The following is a 4,808-nucleotide window of genomic DNA, read 5'->3' on the forward strand; positions in this document are numbered from 1 at the left end:
GGGGTGTGTTTTATGCCGAAAATATCAGTTAATGATTTATGTTGTGCTCTCGTTAGATTCCAATCTCTGAATCGAGCCTTTCCACCGCACCAGGGTTATGGGGAGAGTTTTCATCGTTTCTTTTCTAAACGTACAGACGATGTTATAAAGTTGCTGATTTATCCAGATGGTGGATTCTCCCCTCACAGTGAAAAGTAACATCACACCTTCACATCTGCCCATTGTTTTATAATTGAATAATTAGTCAAATGGTATTATTTGTGATGTTATTTCCCCCGAGACGGTGTTTCCTGCAGTGAAACTGATCAGTTTCAGCTCAGTCATTCAGGGACCTGGAATTCCTGCAGTTTGAACCCGCTGTCACCCCAGCCCACTTCTGATTGGTCACCCTCTTCTGATAAAGTCAGTGACAGCACATGAGAAGGCCATTCGCCCCATTAAGTCCATGTCGGGTTTCCAATCTGTTCAGTCCCCGACTCAATCCCCAAATCCCTTTGGGTCAAAATGACCATGGCAGGACTCGAACCTGCAATCTTCTGATAACATCATAAAATGCACCGAATTCAGACGCCTTATCCATTAGGCCACACAGCCATTAGCTTACATGAATGATTCAATCAGAGAATCTCGAAGCACAAAATACAAAAAATCATTGGTTGAACCTGTCAACCTGGCAGAATATTTGAATTTGTGAAAGCTGCCAATTTCACTGTGGAAAAGAAGTGATCGACTGGAAAAGTACATAAAAATCTATTTTCCCGTCGCGGTTTAAATAAACTTTTAAAACACAATTTTGCTTTTACCGACTCAAATTGATGGTGCTACTTTATGAACAGCTTTATTTTGCCAATTTTTGTCAACTTCTCATCCGTAACTGACAGTAAAAGACTCCGTTCAGCAATCTTTCACGCGACAAATAACTCAAACTCGGTGTGGAAGTAATAAATTACAGACTATTGGTAATTCCCCTTCACACAGGCTTCAGGGGGACAGTGAGAAGACACTGAAATAGTTGCTTCATCCTTTTAAAAGTTTACCATTCTGTCCTGTTACTGACATGTTAGAATCAGATTTGTATTTAACAAGATATTTCTGTGAAAACAAAATCCTCAACAGACCAGCTGGGAATCTGGGAATCACTGTAGTAAAATAAAAGGCTTTTGATTGAGAAGACGGGACCGTCTCACCAGCAGCCTGGTTACATTCCCCTCACATCCTTACACAGTGAGCAGCTCTTTCCCTCGAGAAATAGGCAGCAGCAGTTGGAAGTTCAGTAAAAGGATCGGTTCATTGAGACAAGTTTCTGACTGACAGGTGGTGCTGAATATTAATACAAGAAGGCCCTGGAATGGGAAACACGTGTCCAGAGTGGGGTCTGAAATCAGGACAGGGAAATGGCCAGCACTGACACAGATAATTTCATTATTACATTGATATCTGACTGTCTATAAGGAGAAGCGAGTTAAACACATGATGGTGAAAGGAATGGAAGATGACGCTGGTTGTTCTAGATGAAGAGGGATAGACAGAGGTGTGGGTACAGCAGACTTCAGACAGTAATCAGCCCTTTCAGATACTGTGGGTGGATCTGAAAAGAGCCTTTGGGATAGGGAAAAAAGCTCTTTGTTTAAAAACCCTCAAATAGCTACCTTGTAATTGGTCAGGTTACTAATGTTTTAGTTAGTGTAATTTATGAATAATTACTAATTAGAAAGTGCTGTTTGGACAGAGTGTAAAGCTGTGAGTTGATGTGTGAGGGACTTCACTGACTGGGGGAAGGAGGTGCTCTTTGGTCTCTTCTGCCTTTTCAGCCTCCATGGTACAGGGGAAGATGCTGATCGGTGAGTAGCTGGTAAATTATTCAACTTATTACACTTATTACACGAGCAATAATGAATTTGTAAAGCTACGTAATGGCAGGGCAGCTCGAAAAGTAAAAGTTCTAAATTGGGGGAAGGCAAAGTTTACAAAACTGAGAGGTGATTTGGTGGATGTGGACTGGATACAACTACTTGAATGAAACCCAAGGATGTTTTATCAGTCCATGAAGAGCGAGAGGATAACTAAGGAAAGGGTATGGCTTATCAGAGATGTACAAGGGAACTTCTGTGTGGATCCAGAAGATGTGGGCGGGGTTCTTAATGAGTTTTTTGTCTCTGCCTTCACAAAGGAGAGGGATGATGCAGACATTGTAGTAAAAGAAGAGGAGTGTGAAATATTAGATACGATAAGCATAATGAAAGTGGAAGTACTAGAGGGTCTGACATCCTTGAAAATGAATAAATCACCAGGGCCAGATGGTTTGCATCTGAGGTTGTTAAAGGAAGCCAGGGAGTAAATAGTGGATGCGCTGAGGATCATCTTCAAATCCTCACTGGATATGGGGGAGGTGCCGGAGGATTGGAGGTCTGCGAACGTTGTACTATTGTTTTAAAAGGATGTGGTAAGTCTGACCTCGGTGGTGGGTAAATTATTCGAATCAATTCTGAGGGACAGGATAAACTACCACTTGGAAAGACATGGATTAATCAGGGATAGTCAGCATGGATTTGTTAAGGGAAGGTCATGTCTCACTAACTTTATTGAGTTTTTTGAGGAAGTAACAAGGAACATTGATGAGGATAGTGCGGTGGATGTGGTTTACATGGATTTTAGTAAGGCATTTGATAAGGTCCGACATGGCAGTCTGGTCAATAAAATGAAAGCCCATGGGATATAGGGGAATGTGGCAGGTTGGATCCAAAATTGACTCAGTGACAGGAAACAAAGGATAGTAGTCAACGGATGTTTTTGCGAATGGAAAGCAGTTTTCAGTGGCGTTCCACAGGGCTCAGTGTTGGGTCCCTTGCTGTTTGTGGTGTATATTACCACACGGGCAGCACAGTGGCGCAGCGGTTAGCACCGCAGCCTCACAGCTCCAGCGACCCGGGTTCAATTCTGGGTACTGCCTGTGTGGAGTATGCAAGTTCTCCCTGTGTCTGTGTGGGTTTCCTCTGGGTGCTCCAGTTTCCTCCCACATGCCAAAGACTTGCTGGTTGATAGGTTAATTGGCCATTATAAATTGTCCCTAGGTAGGGAAATAGAGGGAAAAGTGGGGATGTGGTAGGAATATGGAATTAGTGTAGGATTAGTATAACACGGATGGTTGATGGTCGGCACAGACTCGGTGGGCCGAAGGGCCTGTTTCAGTGCTGTATCACTTCAAAAAAAAATAATAACTATTTGGAATTAAATGTGGGAGGTATGATTGGGAAATTTGCTGATGACACAAAAATTGGCCGTGTAATTGATAGTGAGGAGGATGGCTGCAGACTGAAGAATGATATGAATGGATTAATTGAGTGGGCGGAAAAGTGGCAAATGGAATTCAATCTGGAGAAGTGTGAGGTAATGCATTTGGGGAGGGCAAACAAAGCAATGGAATACACAATAAACGGGAAGATATTGAGATGGGTAGAAGAAGTGAGAGACTTTGGAGTGCATGTCCACAGGTCCCTGAAAGTGACAGGATAGGTAGATAGAGTGGTGAAGAAGGCATATGGAATGCTTTCCTTTCTTGGTCGACAAAAGCAGGGATGTGATGCGAGAACTGTTTAAAACGGTGGTTTGGCCACAGCTGGAGTATTGCGTACAGTTCTGGTCATCACATTACAGAAAGGACATAATTGCTGTGGAGAGAGTACAGAGGAGATTTACAAGAATGATACTGTGGGTGGCTATGAAAAGAACCTTTGGGTATTTGATAAAATCCTGGCAGATTGCCTTGGTTTTTGTGCCCGGAGCGCTGGTTTTCTTGGGCAGCAGAATGCCCTAGATATTAGGCAACACCCAGCCCTGAGTGATGGTCACCCCTCCCAGCAGCTTGGTGAGCTCCTCGTCATTCTGGACAGCCAGCTGTAGGTGTCTGAGGATGTTGCGGGTCTTCCTGTTGTCCTGGGCCGCGTTACTGGCCAACTCGAGGATTTCAGCGGTCAGATACTCCAGCACAGCAGCCAGATAGACCGGGGCTCCGGCCCCCACACGCTCAGCATAGTTGCCCTTTCTCAGGAGCCTGTGAACACGGCCCACCGGGAACTGCAGTCCAGCCCGGGAGGAGCGAGACTTGGCCTTGGACCGAGCTTTCCCGCCGGTCTTTCCTCTTCCAGACTTTTCTTTTCCAAAAATATACTTGAGGACATTCCGTGCAGACCACTGCCTGATGGATTGGTGGTCAAAGGTGTTTACCACACAAACATTACCACGAACGCACAGTCCAACTGGATGGAGCGTTCCATGGCAATGTCACCAGATCCATCCTTCACAACACCGGGGTCAGATAGAACCTCAGCACATAGTGACAGTTGGTGTTTGCATACTGGGGCTCTACGCACAGCTTGATGCAGCCACATACTAAGGCGGCCATCAGGTTGAGGGCGACGTTGAGGACATTTTTTCGCCTTTATCCAGAGGTTTGAACATCGTGTCCCTCCAGACCCGGCCCATTTTGCGTCTTCAGATAAAGCGGGAAATGGCTCGGGTGATCGCCACAGCACAGGAGTGGGGTATGGGCCAGACCTGTGCCACTATCAGCAACAACGTGAGCACCTTGCACCTGATGACCAGGTTCTTACCCATAATAGAGAGAGATCGCTGCTCCCACTTGCTCAGTTTATGTTGTACCCTGGCTACTTGCTCCTCCCAGGTTTTGGTGCACGTCCCGGCCCTAACAAACCATATCCCCAGCACCTTCAGGTAGTCTGACCTGACAGTGAAGGGGACAAAGGATCGGTGAGCCCAGTTTCCAAGGAACATGGCCTCGCTTTTGCCAT

The 4,808-nt window shown here is 45.3% G+C and overlaps 1 non-coding gene across 1 annotated transcript; it reads right to left on the reverse strand.

Annotated features, from left to right (window-relative positions):
- Positions 1-505: 505 nt before the first annotated feature.
- On the reverse strand, positions 506-594 carry trnar-ucg (transfer RNA arginine (anticodon UCG)). Its single transcript is given in 2 exon segments — positions 506-541; positions 558-594. It is a non-coding gene; the product is annotated as a tRNA-Arg (tRNA).
- Positions 595-4,808: the final 4,214 nt, after the last annotated feature.

This window comes from Heterodontus francisci, unplaced genomic scaffold (assembly GCF_036365525.1).
Source record: "Heterodontus francisci isolate sHetFra1 unplaced genomic scaffold, sHetFra1.hap1 HAP1_SCAFFOLD_58, whole genome shotgun sequence".
Classification (NCBI taxonomy): Eukaryota; Metazoa; Chordata; class Chondrichthyes; order Heterodontiformes; family Heterodontidae; genus Heterodontus; species Heterodontus francisci.